Source organism: Mytilus trossulus, chromosome 14, assembly GCF_036588685.1.
Source record: "Mytilus trossulus isolate FHL-02 chromosome 14, PNRI_Mtr1.1.1.hap1, whole genome shotgun sequence".
In the NCBI taxonomy this organism is placed as follows: domain Eukaryota; kingdom Metazoa; phylum Mollusca; class Bivalvia; order Mytilida; family Mytilidae; genus Mytilus; species Mytilus trossulus.
This window is the reverse complement of record NC_086386.1, coordinates 75,512,729-75,537,443: the sequence shown is the minus strand read 5'-3', so window position 1 is coordinate 75,537,443 and position 24,715 is coordinate 75,512,729. Positions and strand designations below refer to the sequence as shown.

The window sequence follows — 24,715 nt, the reverse complement described above, 5'->3', positions numbered from 1 at the left end:
TATTTTGACAATCAAATATCTCGAAAAGGAGTTCCATAATATATCACTATTTCTAGCTAGTTTTGTTCCTTAACTAATGCTCTTTCTTGTGTATCAATCTTTAATGATTTTAATAATTTACCTTAAGGATATCCTTAACATTTACAATAAATACCATATACTTTATCTTTTGGTCGGATTTAGAAAAAAAAACAAATATCAACGACAATCACAATATCGTTTCATTAAGAGTTAGATTTAGGTTGTATCTGCAGAGTTCTCCTACCCGACCAAAGCAAATCGTTGAGCTTCCGTACTGAAAATTTGTACATTCCGTTGTGCCATTTTTTTTGTTAAAGAAAACAAAACTATGATTCAGTTATCAATATGAGTTCAATATTTGACTTAGTAGAATTCATCAGTCAGAAATATCAATCCGTCTGATAAATCTGTTTAACAATATATTTTTCATGGGTTGGGGATCAGCGTTAACGCAAACTTGACTGATCGAAGATAGCTTACTATCACTTAAATAGTAACAGATAAGGTAGAAATCACTGTAAGTTTGCATTTAAACTCTTAAGAAAATGTGTTCAGATTTCTGAGAGCCTTAAATTATGTGACTGTTGATTCCACTAAGTTTCTACTGCAGCTTAATACTTGTATAAAGGATATTAAGAAAACAATATAGCTGATATACATGTAGCCCTGACAGTTGTAATATTAAAAATTGGCAATATATGTTTCCATCATGTTCATGGGAGATCAACTTAACAACATGGTGTTTGATTTTATCATTACTCAGGTTGGCTGTGTGGCAACTCAAACATCATATTTGTCTAATTTTGTTTGTAATGGAGCTATTAGAAGACAGGATAAGAGATGCAATGAAGGGTCTTTTTTTCGGATACTTGGTTTGGGAATAGGAATCGCAGATCTGGTACCCCAGTTTAGAATGAAGCTATTAGAAGACTGGATAAGAGATGCTATGAAGGCGGTTTTTTTCGTGATACTTGGTTTCGGAACAGAAATCGTATGTCTGGTATCCCAGTTTGGAATGGAGATATTAGAAGACAGGATAAGAGGTGCAATGAAGGGTCTTTTTTCTGATATTTGGTTTGGGAATAGGAATTGCAGATCTGGTATCCCTGTTTTAAATGGAACTATTAGAAGGCGGGATAAGGATTGCTATAAAAAGTTTTTTTTCCTGATACTTGGATTTGGAATAGGACATCAGGTCTGGAACCCCAGTTTGCAAAGGAGCTATTAGAAGACAGGATAAGAGGTGCTATGAAGGATACTTCTTTTCTTATACTAAGTTTGGGAATAGGAATCGCAGGTCGGGTATCCCAGTTTGGAATGGAGCTATTAGAAGACGGGATAAGAAGTGCTATGAAGAGTCATTTTTCCTGATACTTGGTTTGGGAATAGGACATCAGGTCTGGTACCCCATTTTGCAAAGGAGCTATTAGAAGACAGAATAAGAGATGCTATAAAGAATCTTTTTCTTGATACTTGGTTTGGGAATATGAATCGCAGGTCAGATATCCTAGTTAGGAGTGGAGCTATTATAAGACGGGATACGAGATGTTATGAAAAGTCTTTTTTCCTGATTTTTGGTTTGTGAATAGAAATCGCAGGTCTTGTATCGAATATTGGAATGGAGCTATTGGAAGTGGATATAAGAGGTGCAATGAAGGATTTTTTTCCTGATACTTGGTTTGGGAATAGGAAACGCAGGTTAGTACGCCAGTTTGGAATGGTGTTATTAGAAGACCGAAGAAAAGGTGCAATGAAGGGTCTATTTCTTGATACTTGATATGGGAATAGGAATCGCAGGTCAGGTACCCCAGTTTGGAATGGAGGTATTAAGAGACCGAAGAAAATGTGCTATGAAGGGTCTATTTCTTGATACTTAATTTGGGAATAGGAATCAGAAGGTCAGGTATCCCAGTTGGGAGTGGAGCTATTATAAAACGGGATAAGAGAAGTGCTATAAAGAAGGGTTTTTATCCTGATACTCGGTTTCGGAATAGGAATCGCAGGTAAGTACCAAAGTTTGGAATGGAGGTATTAGAAGACTGACTAAAAGGTGCTATGAAGGGTCTTTTTCCTGATACTTGGTTTCGGAATCGGAATCGCAGGTCTGGTATTCCAGTCCAGATTGGAGCAAAAAAAAGATGCGATAAGATGTGGTATGAAGGGTCTTTTTCCTAATACTTGGTTTGGGGATAGGAATCGTAGGTCTGGTACCACAGTTTGGAATGGAGCTATCAGAAGACCGAATAAAAGGTGCTAGGAAGGGTCTTTTTCTTGATACTTGGTTCGGGAATAGGAATCGCAAGTCAGGTATCCCAGTTGGGAGTAAAGCTATTATAAGACGGGATAAGAGATGCTATGAAAAGGCTTTTTTCCTAATTTGTGGTTTGTGAGTAGAAATTGCAGGTCTGGTATCTGATATTGGAATGGAGCTATTAGAAGACGGGAAAAGAAGTGCTACGAAGGGCACTTTTTTTCTGATACTTGGTTTGGGAATGGGAATTGCATGTCTGGTATCCCTGTTTTATATGAAGCTATTAGAAGACGGGATAAGAGATGCTATGATTAGTTTTTCCCCTGATACTTGGTTTAAGAATAGGAATTGCAGGTCTTGTATCCCAAATTGGAATGTAGCTATTAGAAGACGGAATAAGAAGAGTTATGAAGGTTTTTTTCCCTGATAATTTGTTTAGGAATAGGAATCGCAGGTCTGGTACCCTAGGTTGGAATGGAGCTATTAGAATACCGGATAAGAGGTGCTATGAAGAGTGTTTTCCTTATACTTGGTTTGGGAATAGGAATTGCTATTGCAGATCTGGTATCCCAGTTTTAAATGGAGCTATAAGAAGTGCAGATAAGAGATGCTATGAATGATTTTTTTCCTGATACTTGGTTTGGGAACATGAATCGCAGGTTAGTATGCCAGTTTGAAATGGAGGTATTAGAAGACCGAAGAAAAGGTGCTATGAAGGGTCTATTTTTTTATACTTGATTTCGGAATAGGAATCGCAGGTCAGGTATCCTAGTTTGGAAGGGAGCTATGAGAAGACAGGATAAGAGGTGCTATGAAGGGTTTTTTTTCCCTGATACTTTGTTTTGGAATAGGAATTGCAGGTCCGTTTCCCCAGTTTGGAATGGAGGTATTAGAAGACCAAAGAAAAGGTGCTATGAAGGGTCTATTTCTTGATACTTGATTTGGGAATAGGAACCGCAGGTCAGGTATCCCCGTTGGGAGCGGAGCTATTATAAAACGGGATAAGAGAAGTGCTATGAAGATTTTTTTTCCTGGTACTTGGTTTGGGAATAGGAATCGCAGGTCTGGTATTCCAATCCGCATTGGAGCAATTAAAAGACGCGATAAGATGTGATATGCAGGTTTTTTTTCTGATACTTGGTTTGGGAATAGGAATTGCAGTTCTGGTACCCTAGTTTGGAATAGAGCTATTAAAAGACAGGATAAGAGGTGCTATGAAGAGTCTTTTTTTCCTGATACTTGGTTTGGGAATAGGAACTGCAGAACTGGTATCCCAGATTGGAATGGAGCTATTAGAAGACGGGATAAGAAGTGCTATCAATGGTCTTTTTCCTGATACTTGGTTTGGGAATAGGAATTGCAAATCTGGTATCCCAGTTGAGAATTGAGCTATTAAAAGTCGGGATAAGAAGTGCTATGCAGAGTTTTTTTCCCTATACTTGGTTTGGGATTAGGAATCGCAGGTCTAGTATCATTTTGGAAAGAAGCTATTAGAAGACGGACTAAGATGTGCTATGAAGGGTCTTTTTCCTGATACTTGGTTTGGGAAAAGGAATTGCAGATCTGGAATCCCAGTTTGGAATGGAGCTATTAGAAGACGGGATAAGAAGTGCTATGAATGGTCTGTTTCCTGATACTTGGTTTGGGAATAGGAATTGCAAGTCTTGTATCCCAGTTTAGAATTGAGCTATAAGAAGCTGGGATTATATTTGCTATGAAAAGTCTTTTTTTCCTGATACTTGGTTTGGGAATAGGAATTGCAGGACTGGTATCCCAGATAGCAATGGAGCTATTATAAGGATAAGAAGTGCTATGAATGGTCTTTTTACTGACACTTGGTTTGGGAATAGGAATTGCAAATCTGGTATCCCAGTTTAGAATTGAGCTATTAGAAGTCGGGATAAGAAGTGCTATGCAGAGGTTTTTTTCCCGATACTTGGTTTGGGATTAATAATCGCAGGTCTAGTATCATTTTGGAAAGAAGCTATTAGAAGACGGACAAAGATGTGCTATGAAGGGTCTTTTTCCTGATACTTGGTTTTGGGAATAGGAATTACAAGTCTTGTATCCCAGTTTAGAATTGAGCTATAAGAAGCTGGGATTAGATTTGCTATGAAGAGTCTTTTTTTCCTGATACTTGGTTTGGGAATAGGAATTGCAGGACTGGTATCCCAGATAGCAATGGAGCTATTATAAGGATAAGAAGTGCTATGAATGGTCTTTTTCCTGATACTTGGTTTGGGAATAGGAATTACAAGTCTTGTATCCCAGTTTAGAATTGAGCTATAATAAGACGGGATTAGATTTGCTATGAAGAGTCTTTTTTTCCTGATACTTGGTTTGGGAATAGGAATTGCAGGACTGGTATCCCAGATAGCAATGGAGCTATTATAAGGATAAGAAGTGCTATGAATGGTCTTTTTCCTGATACTTGGTTTGGGAATAGGAATTGCAAATCTGGTATCCCAGTTTAGAATTGAGCTATTAGAAGTCGGGATAAGAAGTGCTATGCAGAGTTTTTTTTCCTGATACTTGGTTTGGGAATAGGAATCGCAGGTCAGGTATCCAAGTTGGGAGTGGAGCTTGTAGAAGACGGACTAACATGTGCTACGAAGGGTCTTTTTCCTGATACTTGGTTTGGGAAAAAGAATTGCAGATTTGGAATCCCAGTTTGAAATGGAGCTATGAGAAGACAGGATAAGAGGTGCTATGAATAGTCTTTTTTTTCTGATACTTGGTTTGGGAATAGGAATCGCAGATATGGTATCCCTGTTGTAAATGGAGGTATTAGAAGACGGAATAAGAGATGCTATGAAGAGGTTTTTTTCCTGATACTTGGTTTGGGAATAGGATGCGCAGGTTAGTACCCCGGTTTGGAATGGAGCTATAAGAAGACGGAGGAAAATGTGCTATGCAGGGTCTATTTATTAATACTTGATTTGGGAATAGAAATCGCAGGTCAGGTATCCTAGTTTGGAAAGGAGCTATTAGAAGACTGGATAAGATGTCTTATGAAGGTTTTTGTTCCTGATACTTTGTTTGGGAATAGGAATTGCATAACTTGTATCCCACATTGGAATTAAGCTAAAAGAAGACGGGATAAGAAGTGCTATGAAGGGTCTTTTTCCTGATACTTGGTTTGGGAATAGGAATCGCAGGTCAGGTATCCCAGTCCGGAATTGAGCTATTAAAAGACGGGATAAGTTGTGGTATTAAGGGTCTTTTTCCTCATACTTGGTTTGGGAATAGTAATCGCAAGGCTGGTACCCCAGTTTGGAATGGAGCTATTAGAAGACGGGATAAGAGGTGCAATGAAAAGTACTTTTTCTTATACTTTATTTGGGAATAGGAAAAGCAGATCTGGTATCCTAGTTTTAAATGGAGCTATCAGAAGACGGGATAAGAGATGCTATGAAGGAATTTTTTCATGATACTTGGTTTGGGAATTGGAATCGCAGGTTATTACCCCAGTTTAAAATGGAGGTATTAGAAGACAGAATAAAAGGTACCACGAAGGGTCTATTTCTTGATACTTGATTTAGGAGGAATCGCAGGTCAGGTATCCTAGTTTTGAAAGGAGCTATTAGAAGATGGGATAAGAGGTGCTATGAAGGGGTTTTTTCCTGATATACTTGGTTTGGAAATTGGAATTGCAGGTCTGGTATCCCTGATTGGAATGGAGCTATTAGAAGACGGGATAAGAAGTGCTATGAATGGTCTTTTTTCCCGATACTTTGTTTGGGAATAGGAATTGCTAGTCTGGTATCCCAGTTTATAATTGAGCTATTAGAAGTCGGGATAAGAGGTGCTATGCAGAGTCTTTTTCCTGATACTTGGTTTGGGAAAAGGAATCGCAGGTATGGTATCCTTGTCCGGATTGGAGCTATCAAAAAACGCGATAAGATGTGGTACGAAAGGTCTTTTTCCTGATACTTGGTTTGGGAATAGGTATCGCAGGTCTGGTACTCTAGGTTGGAATGGAGCTTTTGGGAGACCGAATAAGAGGTGCTAGGAAGGGTCTATTTCTTGATACTTGGTTTGGGAATAGGAATGGCAGGTCAGGTATCCAAGTTTAGAATTGAGCTATTAAAAGACGGGATAAGAGGTGCAATGAAGAGTCTCTTTTCCTGATACTTCGTTTGGGAATAGGAATCCCAGGTCTGGTACCCCAGTTTGGAATGGAGCTATTAGAAGACAGGATAAGAGTTGCTATGAATAGTCTTCTTCCTGATACTTGGTTTGGGAATAGGAATCGCAGGTCAGGTATACCGGTAGGGTGTGGAGCTATGATAAGACGGGAAAAGAGATGCTATGAAAAGTCTTTTTTCCTGATTGATGGGTTGTGAATAGAAATCGCAGGTCTTGTATATATTATTGGAATGGAGCTATTAGGAAGACGAGATAAGAGGTACTTTTTCTTATACTTTGTTTGGGAATAGGAATTGCAGATCTGGTATCCCAGTTTAAAATGGAGCTATTAGAAGACGGGATAAGAGATGCTATGAAGAGTCTTTTTCTCTGATACTTGGTTTAGGTATAGGAATCGTATGACTGGTATCCTAGTTTGGAAAGGAGCTATTATAAGACGGGATTAGAGGTTCTATGAAAGCTTCTTTCCTGATACTTGGTTTGGGAATAGGAATCACAGTTCTGGATAGGAGGTATTAGAAGACAGGATAAGAGGTGCTATACAGAGTCTTTTCTTCTGATACTTGGTTTCGGAAAAGGAATTGCAGGTCTGGTATCACAGATCGGAATTGAGTAATTAGAAGACCGAAGAAAGGTGCTATGAAGGGTCTTTTTCTTGATACTTGATTTGGGAATAGGAATCGCAGGTCTGGTATCCTAGTTTGGAATGAAGCTATTAGAAGACGGACTAAGATGTGCTATGAAGGGTCTTTTTCCTGATACTTGGTTTGGGAATAGGAATCGCAGGTCAGGTATCCAAGTTGGGAGTGGAGCTTGTAGAAGACGGACTAACATGTGCTATGAAGGGTCTTTTTCCTGATACTTGGTTTGGGAAAAAGAATTGCAGATTTGGAATCCCAGTTTAGAATGGAGCTATTAGAAGTGGAGATAAGAGGTGCTATGGATAGTCTTTTTTTTCTGATACTTGGTTTGGGAATAGGAATCGCAGGTCTAATACCCCAGTTTGAAATGGAGCTATGAGAAGATAGGATAAGAGGTGCTATGAATAGTCTTTTTTTTCTGATACTTGGTTTGGGAATAGGAATCGCAGATATGGTATCCCTGTTGTAAATGGAGGTATTAGAAGACGGAATAAGAGATGCTATGAAGAGGTTTTTTTCCTGATACTTGGTTTGGGAATAGGATGCGCAGGTTAGTACCCCGGTTTGGAATGGAGCTATAAGAAGACGAAGGAAAATGTGCTATGCAGGGTCTATTTATTAATACTTGATTTGGGAATAGAAATCGCAGGTCAGGTATCCTAGTTTGGAAAGGAGCTATTAGAAGACTTGATAAGATGTCTTATGAAGGTTTTTGTTCCTGATACTTTGTTTGGGAATAGGAATTGCATAACTTGTATCCCAGATTGGAATTAAGCTAAAAGAAGACGGGATAAGAAGTGCTATGAAGGGTCTTTTTCCTGATACTTGGTTTGGGAATAGGAATCGCAGGTCAGGTATCCTAGTTTGGAAAGGAGCTATTAGAAGACAGGATATGAGGTGCTATGAAGGGTTTTTTTTTCCTGATACTTTGTTTGGGAATAGGAATTGCAGGTCTGTTACCCCAGTTTAAAATGAACCTAGTAAAAGAACGGATATTAGGTGAAATGGAGCTATTAGAAGACAGGATAAGAGGTGCTATGAATACAGTGAAAGTAATTTTATTCGTGGGTATCAATTTTCGTGGTTTGAGCAATATTTACATGTTCGTGGGTTTTTAAATTCGTGGATTTTAGTTTTCTAAAAATTTTTTATTGAAAAGCCTTAATGAATGAAGGTTACAAATAGTCTGGATTGAAGGAAATTGCAAATTAAACTTTGACCCGTGTAAATCGTAGTGATAACACTAAATAACACATGTAAAGTTATCAACAGATTGAAGACCATCAGAGGTGTTAATTAGGCCATAAATATGTCACCTGAAGAAAACAGTAACAAAAAAAATGCAATAAACGTATCTGGAATTTTCAAATAATTCATATCAAAATCAAGCCCAACATAAATTTTTTATTTCCCATATGAACATGAACTATGAGAATATAAAATGAACACTATATCATACTACTAGCATATCAATACCGGAAATCTGACTTTCATTGATCAAAATTATTTTTTATGAGAATTAAAGATCAAAAGATGTACAGTTTAGGTTATTAAAGATTAAATGGGTATAATCCTGCATGCAGATGTAGTTCTGTGACTGCTATTATAAAGTATTCTCAAATTTGGCGTTATTCAATATATTCTCTAGATCATATCAGTAGTCAAACCTACGGAAGGGGATTTTTCCAAGTCTTGATTTATTTGGACAATGGTTGTTTTATTTCGTTGGACACTTAAATTCGTGGATAAAGTCATCCACGAAAACCACGAAAATTGGTATCCCACGAATAAAAGTTCTTTAACAGTAATACTTTTTTCTGATTCGTGGTTTGGGAAAAGGAATCGCAGATCTGGTATCTCTGTTTTAAATGGAGCTATTAGAAGACGGGATAAAAGGTGCTATGAAGAGTCTTTTTTCCTGATACTTGGTTTGGGAATAGGACATCAGGTCTGGTACCCCAGTTTGGAATGGAGCTATTAGAAAAGAGGATAAGAGTTGCTATGAATAGTCTTTTTTTTCTGATACTTGGTTTGGGAATAGGAATCGCAGATCTGGTATCCCAGTTTGGAATGGAGCTATTAGAAGACAGAATAAGAGGTGCTAGGAAGGGTCTATTTTCTGATACTTGGTTTCGGAGTAGGAATCGCAGGTCAGGTATCCCAGTTGGGAGTGGATCTATTAGAATACGGGCTAAGATGTTTATTAACGGTCTTTTTACTGATACTTGTTTCGGGAAAAGGAATTGCAGATCTGGAATCCCTGTTTTAAATGGGGCTATTAGAAGACGGAATTAGAGATGTTATAAAGAAGTTTTTTTCCTGATATTTAGTTTGGGAATAGGCATTGCAGGTTAGTACCCAAGTTTGGAATGGAGCTATAAGAAGACGGAAGAAAATGTGCTATGCAGGTTTTTTTTCTTGATACTTGATTAGGGAATAGGAATCGCAGGCCAGGTATCCTATTTTGGAAAAGAGCTAAAAGAAGACGGGATAAGAGGTGCTATGAAAGTTTTTTTTCCTAATACTTGGTTTGGGAATAGGAATCGCAGGTCTGGTACCACAAGTTGGAATGAAGGTATTAGAAGACAGGATAAGAGGTTCTATGAAGAGTCTTTTTCCTGATACTTGGTTTGGGAATAGGAATCGGAGGTCTGGTATCCCAGTCCGGAATTGAGCTATTAAAAGACGTAATAAGTTGTGGTATTAAGGGTCTTTTTCCTCATACTTGGTTTGGGAATAGGAATCGCAAGGCTGGTACCCCAGTTGGAATGGAGCTATTAGAAGACGGGATAAGAGGTGCAATGAAAAGTACTTTTACTTATACTTTATTTGGGAATAGGAAAAGCAGATCTGGTATCCTAGTTTTAAATGGAGCTATCAGAAGACGGGATAAGAGATGCTATGAAGGAATTTTTTCATGATACTTGGTTTGGGAATTGGAATCGCAGGTTATTACCCCAGTTTAAAATGGAGGTATTAGAAGACAGAATAAAAGGTACCACGAAGGGTCTATTTCTTGATACTTGATTTAGGAGGAATCGCAGGTCAGGTATCCTAGTTTTGAAAGGAGCTATTAGAAGATGGGATAAGAGGTGCTATGAAGGGTTTTTTTCCTGATATACTTGGTTTGGAAATTGGAATTGCAGGTCTGGTATCCCTGATTGGAATGGAGCTATTAGAAGACGGGATAAGAAGTGCTATGAAGGGTCTTTTTTCCCGATACTTTGTTTGGGAATAGGAATTGCTAGTCTGGTATCCCAGTTTAGAATTGAGCTATTAGAAGTCGGGATAAGAGGTGCTATGCAGAGTCTTTTTCCTGATACTTGGTTTGGGAAAAGGAATCGCAGGTATGGTATCCTTCTCCGGATTGGAGCTATCAAAAAACGCGATAAGATGTGGTACGAAAGGTCTTTTTCCTGATACTTGGTTTGGGAATAGGTATCGCAGGTCTGGTACCCTAGGTTGGAATGGAGCTTTTGGGAGACCGAATAAGAGGTGCTAGGAAGGGTCTATTTCTTGATACTTGGTTTGGGAATAGGAATGGCAGGTCAGGTATCCCAGTTTAGAATTGAGCTATTAAAAGACGGGATAAGAGGTGCTATGAAGAGTCTTCTTCCTGATACTTGGTTTGGGAATAGGACTCCCAGGTCTGGTACCCCAGTTTGGAATTGAGCTATTAGAAGACAGGATAAGAGTTGCTATGAATAGTCTTCTTCCTGATACTTGGTTTGGGAATAGGAATCGCAGGTCAGGTATACCGGTAGGGTGTGGAGCTATGATAAGACGGGAAAAGAGATGCTATGAAAAGTCTTTTTTCCTGATTGATGGGTTGTGAATAGAAATCGCAGGTCTTGTATATATTATTGGAATGGAGCTATTAGGAAGACGAGATAAGAGGTACTTTTTCTTATACTTTGTTTGGGAATAGGAATTGCAGATCTGGTATCCCAGTTTAAAATGGAGCTATTAGAAGACGGGATAAGAGATGCTATGAAGAGTCTTTTTCTCTGATACTTGGTTTAGGTATAGGAATCGTATGACTGGTATCCTAGTTTGGAAAGGAGCTATTATAAGACGGGATTAGAGGTTCTATGAAAGTTTCTTTCCTGATACTTGGTTTGGGAATAGGAATCACAGTTCTGGATAGTAGGTATTAGAAGACAGGATAAGAGGTGCTATACAGAGTCTTTTCTTCTGATACTTGGTTTCGGAAAAGGAATTGCAGGTCTGGTATCACAGATCGGAATTGAGCAATTAGAAGACCGAAGAAAGGTGCTATGAAGGGTCTTTTTCTTGATACTTGATTTGGGAATAGGAATCGCAGGTCTGGTATCCTAGTTTGGAATGAAGCTATTAGAAGACCGAATAAGAGGTGCTACGAAGGGTCTTTTTCCAGATACTTGGTTTGGGAATAGGAATCGCTGGTCTGGTATCTTATATTGGAATCGAGCTATAAGAAGACAGGATAAGAGGTGCTATGCATATTTTTTTCCTTATACTTGGTTTGGGAATAGGAATCGCAGGTCTGGTATCCCAGTTTGGAATGGAGGTATTAGAAGACAGGATAAAAGGTTCTATGATTGGTGTTTTTTTTTCTTTCTGATACTTGGTTTGGGAATAGGAATTGTAGGTCTGGTATCCCAGATTTGAATGGAGTTATAAGAAGACTGAATTAGAGGTGCTATGAAAGGTCTTTTTCCTGATACTTGTCTTGAGATTACGAATTGCAGGTCTGGTATCCCAGTTTAGAATGGAGCTATGCGAAGGCGGGATAAAAGGTGCTATGAAGAGTCTTTTTCTTGATACTTGGTTTGGGAAGAGGAATCGCAGGTCTGGTATCCTAGTTTGGAATGAAGCTATTAGAAGACTGAATAAGAGGTGATATGAAGAGTCTTTTTTCTGATACTTGGTTTGTGAATAGGAATCGCAGGTCAGGTATCCCAGTTGGGAGAGGAGCGATTATAAGACGGGATAATAGAAGATGCTATGAAGAGTCTTTTTTTCTGATACTTGGTTTGGAAATAGGAATCGCAGGTCAGGTATCCAAGTTTGGAATGGAGCTATTACAAGACGGGATAAGATGTGGTATGAATAGTCTTTTTTTCTTATACTTGGTTTGTGAATAGAAATCGCAGGTCAGGTTTCCCAGTTTGGAATGGAGCTATTTTAAGACGGGATAAGAGATGCAATGAAAAGTATTTTTCCTGATACTTGGTTTGTGTAAAGGAATTGCAGGTCTGGTATCCAATATTGAAATGGAGCTATTAGAAGACGGGATAAGAGGTGATATGAAAAGTCTTTTTTCCTGATAATTGGTTTCGGAATAGGAATCGCAGGTCTGGTATCACAGTTTGGAGAAGACGTTACTAAGTTGGAAAACTTGTGTCTAATCCATTTGTCTCTTTTTGGAACAATAAAATATGTTTAAACTAAACAGTTTGAAATGGTGCTATGAGAAGATGGGATGAGAGGTGTCATGGGGGTCTTTTTCTTGAACCTTGGGTAGGGAATAGGAATCGCTGGTCTGGTATCTCATATTGGAATGGAGCTATTAGAAGACGGGATAGGAGGTGCTATGAAGAGCCTTTTTTTCTTTTCCCTGATACTTGGTTTGGGAATAGGAATTGCCGGTCTGGTATCCCAGATTGAAATTGAGCTATTATAAGACGGGATAAGAGGTGCTATGAAACGTATTTTTCTCTGATACTTGGTTTGGGAATAGGAATCGCAGGTTTTGTATCCCAGTTCGGAATGGAGCTATTAGAAGACGGGATAGGAGGTGCTATGAAGAGTCTTTTTTTCTGATTCTTGGTTTGGGAATAGGAATCCCAGGTCTGGTATTTAAGTTTGGAATGGAGCTATTAGAAGACAGGATAAGAGGTGCTATGAAGCGTCTTTTTCCTGATACTTGGCTTGGGAATAGGAATCGCAGATCTGGTATCACAATTTGGAACTGAGCTATTGAAGACAGGATAAGAGATGCTATGAAGAGTCTTTTTTCTGATACTTGGTTTTGAAAAAGGAATTGCAGGTCTAGTATCTCAGTTTGGAATGGAGCTATCAGAAGACGGGATTGGAGATGCTAGGAAGAGTCTGTTTTCTGATACTTGGTTTAGGAATAGGAATCGCAGGTCTGGTATCCCAGTTATGAACTGAGCTCCTAGAAGACAGGATAAGAGGTGCTATGAAGGGTCTTTTTTATACTTGGTTTAGGAAAAGGAATCGCAGGTATGGTATTGAAGTATTTGGAACTTATCTGTGATATTAGATGCTAGTCTGAATGTAGATGTAGTCACTGGGGTTAAAGATTAGGTAGCGCCAGTTCTAGTTAATGTAAATCATTATCGTTGTTTTTTTCGTCGCTTCCACAGGGGATTTCTTTTGGTTGTGGCCTATATTTTAGTTTCATCCACCTTTTGATTCATTAAAATCTTGTCATGAGTAGGTCACTGTTAACGATGATTTGATAATTTCAACCTTTTTTGTTAACTTTGAACAGTGAAAAGCACTTAGGAAAATTATGGTAATAGATGCCATCATAAGTTCGGGCAATTAACATGACTATTACCTTTACTAGACCATAGTGTTTTCAACTGTGTATGTGGAACTAAGCATACAAAAATTGAAAACACAAATTGCTTTTGAAAAAAAGGTATTTTTTGTAAGAGGATTAGCGCAGTCGTTAATGCTCTTACTTTATAGAAAAGATGTGTAATTATTGAATATACATTGTTTGATTTGGAATATACCTGTATATTATGGATCATCTACTATTGCTGTATTTGGTTTCTGATTTTGAACTTGAGGTAAAATTAACAGTATAAAAATGATAGAGTATTGTCGCATTGCCTAAATGATATAAACAGAGATTTTCTGCCTTAATTAAATTGAATATCTGTTGAAACTGCAAACATTTAATGAATCTTCGTTACAACATATTTTATAATCTCATTTTACTAATGGCAAAATTATATAATCTGAGCTGTATGAAAAAGTATTATTTGGAATAAGTTTGATTGAGGGTTTTACTTTAAATTTACAGCATTGTTTTTCTTTAAAATTGAAATACACAGATGATACACAATAAGGTGATGCCTATTATACTAGAGTCATACTTTCTGCTTCTGCACATAAAAATACAAAACATGTGCTTTGTCGTATTTTTTTTATTTCTTTAACAATAAGTATTGTTTTAACTTCGCAATATACAAAATGATATATGAATCAAGACTGCTAGAACTTTAAATTGGTACTGGTTATAATGAGGTTTGATATAAAGAAGATGACACATTATTAAATAGATAAAAAAAAAGCTGTAATCTTATTTTTTTATCATGATGCGACATGTTTTCAACATATGTGCTTTCGAATAATAATGAGATGTATTATGAAAAACGGGAAAAACTGTTGTCTTTATCATTTAAGGTAATTTGTATATAAGAAATGATATGTGTCCAAACATGTGGAGAAATAAGAAAAGATGACAATTTAACCTTCAAAAGCTTATGAACTCATTTTGATATTTCTCCTAAGTACTAGTTTATTTATGAACTATCATTCTTTTGTTTAGTTAAACGGATTTAAGGGTTTGTCTTTACATTTATTTTATTTCATTTCTGAAATGATATAGATATATTGTGACATATAAGATGAAATCAGTTCGTTTTATTATGCCAGAAACTTAGCTAATTTATCACTGGTTCTTGATACCATATTCAAATACCCTGTTGACCCTGTTTTGGAATGGAGCCAATAACAGTAAACAGACGCCTTTTAGTTTTATGTTGTAACTTTCATTGATTATGTAGGTTTTTATTTAAGAAAACTAGGTTAATGATTATAACATTTGTATTTATATATCTTTATCACTGCACGCGTACTAAAGATAGTTGCAATATCACTCGATTGTGAATATAAGAATATCACTCGATTGTGGATATAAGAAATCAGTAGATTGCGAATAAAGTTGAAACTCTCATTGAGGTTCTCAATTTGGAGTACCAGAATTATTTTTCCGCAATGATATCCAACGTTTGTGAGAACAAAGCTCCCCAATGAATACAATGCAAAAGTTTCTCGTTTGAAACACCAGGTTCATTCCACACTCTTTTACACAAGAAAATGCCTCAATCAATTAAGGAATGTGCCTTTTTTCTTCACAACTTTAATAATAAAAAACAGTATTCATTTTTTAAGAAAATAACGAAAGATCGAATACGATCAGTTGATATCAGTATGACTTATGAGTTGAAAAACATAGCATTCTTTGAAATAAAACTTGAGATCTGGTATGTCAAATCATGACCTTGTGCTGCATATTTGCAATTATGATTGATTTTAGAAATAGCAATATTGGAGAGTCATGTGTCAGTTGCCAATTGTAGGTAAGTGTGCTGCCAGTAAGTAGTTTACTTCGGTTTGTATAATATAATTGTGACGATGTTGCTTAATGCTCAGATTGTTGTCAGTACTTCTGAACATTAATGAGAAGTTTTGCAACACAATAAGACATAATGGTAAAAATTTCATCAACAGTCTGCAGGGATAATAACTTAACTGACATTTTCATATTATTGTTTTGACAGTTTACATGGTGTATAAGTAACTTAAAATACGAAATGAAGTGAAGAAACATGAATAACATTTAAAAAAAATCAAATTTGGAAGAAATTTTTGTAAGAGGATTATTAGTTAATGCTCTTACCTTACTAAAAAGAAGTCCACATGCTACTATATATAATCGAAAAGAAAAGAGGGAAACAGTGCATTACAAAACTGCAATATTTTAACTCCTTGAATTTGTCTATTTAATATGGATTCTGGTGACGTTATCAAAATTGCTTTTAATTACTAGTATATATATGAAAATTGAGATGCGGTGTGATTGCCAATGACACAACACATCCATCAAATTCAAATCAAGTATATAAGAAATAGCATGTGTGATTCTTTTTATCAAAATTGAACTTTAGATTATAATCAATAATTTGTGACATCATGATCATTGTAAAATGTTTGATTAGAAATTTTGAATAAGTGGTTTCTATATATTCAAGGGAGGTAATTAGATAAAGGAAGATGTGGTATGAGTGCAAATGAAACAACTATCTATCAAAGAAACAATTTATAAAAAGTAAACCATTATGGGTCAAGGTACGGTCTTCAACATGGAGCCTTGTCTCACACCGAACAGCAAACTATAAAAGGAAAACAAAAAAACTAGTGTAAAACCATTCGAATTGTCTATATTGTATAGCATTAATTGAAAGGGATCTACCTTTTTTAGTTAAAAGGATATCACATGAAACACTCCAAATACATTATAAATTCAAATTACTTACGTGGTAACTTTTATAACCTTATGCACTTATGTCATAAAATGTTATTGTGTTCTAGCTGTATACAAAACAAAATGTATTATTTGGAGTTGATTTGATTTAGGGTTTTACATTAATTTATCAAAAATCTAATATCACAATATTTTTTATTATTCTGTTCAAAATTGAAAATATGGATGTACAAACTGTCCATACAAAAAAGAAAGTGGTACAGAAATAATAGAATACACAAGTTTAATGTTAATTATCTATCTAAATGCTGCCGTGTGCGCAACATAAATGCAATCGAAAAAAATGAGTTATTTAAATTTAAGATAGAGTGGAATAAGACATGTGAATTCATCATTAAGTAGAATGTGTATTTAAGGAATGATATGTGTGCAAACATGAAGTGAAAATCGGAAATAAAACAATTTCATTTTAAAAACTTGTGATATCCTTTAGAAATTACCTATTTATTACTTCACTATCAATCATGTATTTAATTGAAATGGTTAAATATTATGTTCTTACATTAAAAATAATGAGCTATGAACTTACCCTTGGCTGTTTTTTATGTTACGTTTTGTGCGAATTCATTCATGATTTTTATACAATTTCTTGAATAACCGTGGGTCTGTCTAAGACATATAAGATTCGAGCAATTCACCAGTATACGCCAGGTATTTAGATAACTGTTTTTCAGACGAATATTTACTTGGAATGTAAGGTAACTTCTTTCTTTTACTGCCGTTGCTAAGCACGATTTATTTATTAAATTTGATGTTACATGATTCTTAACTGTAAATGGTTAGAATATTACTTGATTGAGGATATAAAATTCTGGTATACGAAAAATGGTGGTGCTTTTCTTTTAAAGGCATTTGAAATGTAGATGTTTTTTATGAAAAAACTGTGTAGTAGAAAAAAGAAATAGATAAATATACATGATCTAAAATATGCTAATATTATGGAAAACCAAATACATTACATCTCATTTTGGGAGTAATGGAGTGTGTGAATAGATATATGAAGATGTGGTATGAGTGTTAATGATACAGCTTTCCATCCATGTAACCATTTATACAGGTAAACCACCATAGGTCAAGGCACAGCCGTCAATTCGGAGAATTTGCTCACAACGAAAATAAAGGGCCGAAAAAATTGCTATTGCAAAAACGGGAAAACCAACGATCTTAACTATAAATTAAGATATAATTATAGACTTATAATTGATTTCCTACTAATATTGATATGACTAATGAATTGTCGTTACATAAATAACTTTGACTAGTTTATGTCTGACAAGTCAATTATCACATTAAACTATTGAAATTGACATTTTCAAAAATTATCATTATAAATGACTGGTCGACTTGAGATTGCCCAATAACTGTTGACAAAAATGATGAGCGTGACTGGTCGCCACATAACATCATCAAACAGAAAGATTGAATTATAAAAGTGCAGTTTTAGTGACTATCTAATCAACCTGCTCTGTCTACATGTATGTTATGTTGTAAATAAATTGCAAAAATCATATTGGTTTTCAATACCATGTTCTTGATTATTGGTTGAGATATAAAAATATTGATCTAGTGTTTTGATTTGAACCGGATCTGCTAGAAGACGAGTTATAATATGTTCTGATGATTTTGATAAATAAACTGTAATCATACGTTTTTTTATTGACTTAAGTCTGCCAATTGATATTTTATCGTATGTTTTTTCTATGTTGTGATGTTATGCTATTGTTTCAGAAAAAGGGAGAAGGTTTGGGCCCATTAAAACGTTTAATCCCGCTGCATATGTTTGCACCTGTCCTAAGTCAGGAATCTGATGTACAGTAGTTGTCGTTTGTTTATGTAATATATACGTGTTTCTCGTTTTTCGTTCTGTTTATATAGATTAGACTGTTGGTTTTCCCGTTTGAATGGTTTTACACTAGTAATTTTGGGGCCCTTTATAGCTTGTTGTTCGGTGTGAGCCAATGCTCCGTGTTGAAGGCCGTACTTTAACCTATAATGGTTTAATTTTCAAATTGTTATTTGGATGGAGAGTTGTCTCATTGGCACTCACACCACATCTTCCTATATCTATGAAATGGTATGGAATACGCAAACTGATAATTCAAAAACAAATTGATAGCGCTTTTTTGTCGAAATCTAAAAACGATCGACATACATAAAAGAGTACACATCACATAGAAAAATAAAAAAACACGAGCAACACAACAACCAACATTTTTTTTTCGCTGTGTTGAAGAACCGTTGGTGGCCCTTGGATGTTTTCTGCTCTTGTCCGGATCGTTGTTGCTTTGACACATGTCCCATTTCAAATCTCAATTTTAAATATTGTATTTTTAGGTTGTGTCATTCTATTTTGTATATTGACTTTCCAAGTTATTATGTGAAATGGGCATCATTATTAATAGTATATGAAATCTGAACTGAAATTCCCATTAAAATGTTATTCTACACAACCCTTATTGAAGACATTTATATGTCTTTTTTTATCCTGGCAGCCTATTTATAAAATGGATAATGATTTTTAATAAATACTGTTTTTTCATATTTTTCTCTCACTCAAAAAATATTAACATCCATAGTATCTACAACAAACACAAAACAAATACGTATTATAGCGTACACAAATCGGTGTGCTTATTGCGTTGTCAGGATTGAGTGAATGGTAATGAATACGTTTTGTTATTTGATTTTGCCATGTGATTATGGATTTTCAAAATTGATTTTCCTCTGAGTTCAGTATTTTTGTGATTTTACTTTTTACTAACTTGAGTAATGAATTGTGTGAACGGTGATGTCTTACGGATTTGACGTATCGTACACATATCTTTGTCCTCGTATTGCTCGTTAGATTTGAAATAAAGCTTGTGACTTAATATGCACGAAGGGCCGAACGGGTCGTTATTCATTTTTTTACACGTAGGCTAAAGATACGCGTAAGATCACGTTTCACGTACCCTAGAGGTGGAACTAAGAGCCTTTTCATGAAACCTAAATTTACACGTAACACTTTCTTTACGTACACATACCACTTTGTAAACGTACTCGTTGTATTTGTAACAATTTAATAAGGTACTTAGAGGGACACGGGACACATTATTTACGCACTCTAGAGTTATACGTAACCCTTTGTTTGTGCACTCTCAAGGTAAATTAGACACTCTAAAGATGCATGCAACTCTTGTTTCACGTTCCCAAAAGTTACGAATAGAGATACACACAACTGTTCACGTATGCAAACAAAACTTAATTCATTATGCACAATGAACGAGTCTGCTTGAGAATACTAAGTGATCAATAAAAACTGGCATTGTTTAAAGAGGATGAAAATGATTTTAAACTAAATTTAAACACTCGCGTAAGAAAGGATTTGTATGCAGATCTATTAAAAAATCAAATCACAAAAAAACTGACCTCTGAAAAAAGTTCAGAACGGAATCGCAAACACTCAAAATAGAGCAGCGAACATACTGAAGGTACAGTTATAAATATTTCACAATATTGTTTTACATGTAGTTGATTTGTTTTTATATAAAAAAAGAAGATGTGGTATGATTGCCAATGAGACAACTATCCACAAAAGACTAAAATGACATAAACATTAACAATTATAGTAGTGTTGTCAACGATTAACCGGTTAACCGGTTAACCGAATACCGAATACCAAAAACGCTAACCGGTTAACCGGACTTTTTTCCAATTTTGATAGATTTCATATAAATTTGAGATAAAATTATTAAAAGTTATGTTTGGTCGAAGATTTTTAGTCGTGGTAATTAATTTGACAGATCAATTGTCCAGTATATTGATTGCTATTGTTAATCCTATAAACATATAACTAATTAGAACATGTCTATCAGCTCGGGGCAGAATCTTAAAGAAACATCATTAGTATACATGTTTTTTTAACAGTAACTCTAAATCAGTAGTCCGATTAAATTTTACGATTTAATTCATTATTTCGTTTCTGATCTAATATTATGTAAACCTACATCGAAATGTGCAACCTCCGTCGTGCAAGGCTTAGTCTTACTTGTCACCGAAATACTAATTCAAAAATTGTGAAATGCAAACCAATGTGAATGTAAGCAATGTATACGTGATAGTACGCGTAACATGCAAACAAAGCAAAGAAACAGGCTGCACAGTGACCTATAGATGTTAATTTCTGTGTTATTTTGATCTCTTGTGAAGAATTGTCTTTTTGTCAATCATACCACATCTTCTTAATTATAATTAATCATTCAAATTGAAACATTCCACACTATTTTCAGAGACAACAATTCAAAAGGGAAGAATTATCAGTTTCAGACATATTCAATTTTACGAGATCAAAAAGTTTGTTTATCGTTTAATCTGAAATTGGTACAAACTCTATAGTTGATACGGTGTAGTTGATTATTAAAAACAAACTTCGCCAGGAATCGCCACAGACAAGCCTTATAGTACCAAAGGACAAACTTAAATTCTAAAAGCGTAAATTAATGAATTGGATGAAAGGTTGTCAAATTGACACTCATACAACATCTTACATTTATATCTATCTGTAGGGTACTAATGATAAGGCTTTCAAACACCAACTAAAACTACCGGTTAACCGGTTAACCGGTCGAACGATTATCCGATTAACCGGTTAGGCAAAAGTGTACGATTTGACAACACTAAATTATAGGTCATCGTACGACCTTCAACAATGAGCAAAGCCCATACCGCAAATAGTCAGCTTTTAAAGGTCCCGATAAGACAATGTTAAACAATTCAATGAGAAAACTGATGGCCTTATTTATGTAAAAAAATTAACGAAAAACAAATATGAAACACATTAACAAACGACAACCACTGAATTACAGGCTCCTGACTTGGGACAGACACATACATAAATAATGTGGCGGGGTTAAACATGTTAGTTGGATCCCAACCCTCCCCTAACCTGGGACAGTGGTACAACAGTGGAACATAAGAACGAACTATAAAAATCAGTTGAAAAAGGCTAAACTCATCAGATAGACAAAAAAATATGATTATTGGTAGTGTTTTTGGACAAAAATGTTTGAATATGGCTGTAAAAGTTTTATGTAAATTTAAACATCGATGGTTTTTTTCTTGATTAAAAAAAACGGGGAAAGATTTCAGTTGTTTGTAAGAATGGAGAGAGAAACCTACTTCTAATGAGACACTCGCTGTATAACACATGTTACACATGTAAGAACAAATTCGTTGGAAAATCATTTTTAGTTGGTTAAAATTAAGAAGAGGGGGACGGAATTTTGAAGAGACGATTGATAAATATTTATATATTTAATATTCAACCAACTCGTGATTGCGTCCGTAAAATATCTGCAGGAATTATTTCAACTTCAAAAATAAGAGTCAAGTTATAATCTATGACCATGATGACTAATAAATTATTAAAGTATGAGTGACACTTAGCGAAAATACTGTTAAAAGTAAAACTGCATGTAAATAATCAGGATGCATAAGAACGCAAAATACAGAAGAAAGCAATTTATTTAGAACTGATAATGTAACCTCTTTAAACAAATTCCAAGCGACTTCATTTCTTTGATTGTGGTGTTAAAATTAGACACACATGTATGCATATAAACACAAATAAAAAATAAACTTTTTATTTTGTCATCCCGAATGCATTGAAATTTGTGTTTCGTTAATTTTTTGAAGGCTTGAGATTAATTTAACGTAAACTTTGTCAAAACAATCGTATTCCATGTTCTTGTTGCATCTTAATTGGTTAAGGCAAAAGTCCCAGAAAATTACTGTCTTTACAAGAAAATAAGTAATCCTTTAAATAACTTACCCGGTTTGTCTTCGAAATTAATCAATAGTGATTGATGTTGATAAACAGACAAGTTTTTATCTACTACTTGGTTGATACTGCTGGTAGACTGTTCGTCGCTGAGGACTTCTCTTATCAGGTAGGCCTTCCAAGACACTTTGATTTGTCATGCATGCAATGATTCAACCAATGACATGTCAATGTTTAAAAAGGCGTTTGTCTAGAAGAATGTATCTTAAGAATTATAATGAAAAAGATTTTATGTTTATGTCGTGTCAAATTAAATTTGATACTACTGTATTATCTGAAGCGATCATGTTATACCTTGTAATGTTACATGACATATTTAAATGAATGTCCCAATTCAGATATATGCCGAACTTTAAAATAATATATAAAAACAAAATTGATTAGACGAACTGTTTTTTCAAACATACACAAAATATTTAGCCGAACTTGGATGTTACCAGATAACCTATATTACATTTGTTTCGAAGTATTTAAGTTTGAGCAAAATCATTTAAAGTAAGCCTTCTTCTCGGAAGTGTTTAAATTTAGAAAACGTAATTTGTACTGACAAAGTACTTGCGTACTGACAATATCATTTTCTGGTTACGTATTAATTTTAGTTATAATAGAAGAATGTGAAAAAAACTAAGACACATAAAAACAGTGTTTAAACCTTTTTGACAATTAAATGATAAAGTTATTCATGTTGTTACAGCTCTGTAATTTCATTTAATTAAATTATTAGAAAAGGATAAATATAGCTGTTTGCTTTTATATCTATGTATTTCGAACGAGAAATCCACATACACTTTGCATATTTGTGTCAGTGTACCAGAACTACATGTATTCTAGGAGTCATGGCATCGCTTAGGTTGAGACAACCAAAAACAAAACAAAAAAACTTTAAAAAACAAAAATAATTTTATAATTTAATTCGTTTACACAATTTCAACCTGAAGCAGCAGACTAGCAACTAAACGCTTATAAACCGACTTGTATAAATACTATCTGACGTTTTGGTTTTCAGTATTCTAAATATGTCAGAGTCAAAGACATCGCACAATTGAAGCTAACAGATTTATTTAACCCTACTGCAAGCAACGACAGTAGAATAGATCATGATGAAGATCCAACTCACGAGACTTCAATTTCTCCGATCGGATAACTTGTCAATTCAGGTAAAACATTAAAATTATTATTGGTCCGATATTATTTACATTTGTTGTAAATGAGGGTCTGGATGAGGTAAATAGACTTGCAACTCATGTAAAATTAAAAGAATAGAAATTTAGAATGGTGCCAAAATATGGAAAAAAAATATGGTCAAAAAAAATTATAAATGAATGTTCAAACCCTAATATAACGGCTAGTATACAGTACTGATATATATAGCTGAAACATTGGTGTGTGTTAACCCTCCCCATTTTTCTTTGACCTTAAATATTATGTCACAGTAACGTACAGACACCGATATAAGAGAGTGTACGACGACTTGGAAATTAATTGGCAGATTCTGTAAGGTGATTATATCTTCACGTGTTTTGTTATTATTTATAACTATAAGCTGACCGTAGATAAAATAGTATCGGGTTTAATCATACACAACTTACTAAAGACTCGGGAGTCGAAAATTTTTGCACCAGACATATTACTACGACATAGTCAGCTGCGTTTTTGGTGAATACAGTATGATGTCCTGAAAATGTTGTATAGTAATTTGTGTCGTTTCAATGTGGTTGCTGTCTCATGGATGTACATTTGAATTCTAGTATAGTGTCCAATATCTCCTTTTACTCAATGCATGGTTATTTCAGTATACCTTCAATTTATATCACTCATAGCGTAAATAATTTAATCGTTATCTACCCGTCAATTGTTTCAAGACTTTTAAGATTTTGCCGGAAACTACCGGTTTAAAACTCTCCACAAGAGACCAAAATGACACAGAAACTAGCATCTATAGGTCACCGTACGTCTTTCAACATTGAGACCCATACCTCATAGTCATCTATAAAAGTCTAAGTCATCCCGAGCGTCCGTTAGTCCACAATGGAAATTAGGGAACTGATATAATCCAACGTAACAACGAAATCATATGTGATGAGTGTACACTTATGGTTTTTAAATATCTATACAGAATTTCTTTTAAAACAGTCTGATTCTACAAACAGTCATCCTTACATGTACTACTTTTCTGAGAAATCTTTGAACGACAGTGACAGGACACAACTACTAATTGATATTAAAATGTCATTCTCTTAAATTGTATTTCCGGCAACAGTCGGACGAAGATACTCCTCAAAGTGTGAAGAGAAGTTTCCTTGGATAAGATATTCAATACGAAAAGATGCCGGGTTTTGTAAAAACTGTTTTCTAGGAAAAAAGGTTTAATGATTGGAAAAATGCCACTGGGTCCAAAAGAGGAGGATTATTTTCCAACAACGATTAAACAAAAAAACACAAAGCAACAAATAAATCATAAACAAATAGTTTCTAAAGAAGAAAAG

The 24,715-nt window shown here is 35.1% G+C and overlaps 1 protein-coding gene across 2 annotated transcripts in view; it reads right to left on the bottom strand.

The window, feature by feature from the left end:
- The window catches only part of LOC134696164 (uncharacterized), a 53,366-nt gene that overhangs the window by 17,161 nt on the left and 11,490 nt on the right, over positions 1–24,715 (bottom strand). The window contains exon 1 of one of the 2 annotated variants that reach the window (XM_063557821.1): positions 22,221–22,420. The exons of the other annotated variant lie outside the window; for it this stretch is intronic. The gene's annotated coding sequence lies outside the window, so the exon portion shown is untranslated. Of the gene's footprint in view, positions 1–22,220; positions 22,421–24,715 lie in introns of those variants that run through there. 2 annotated transcript variants of the gene reach the window in all.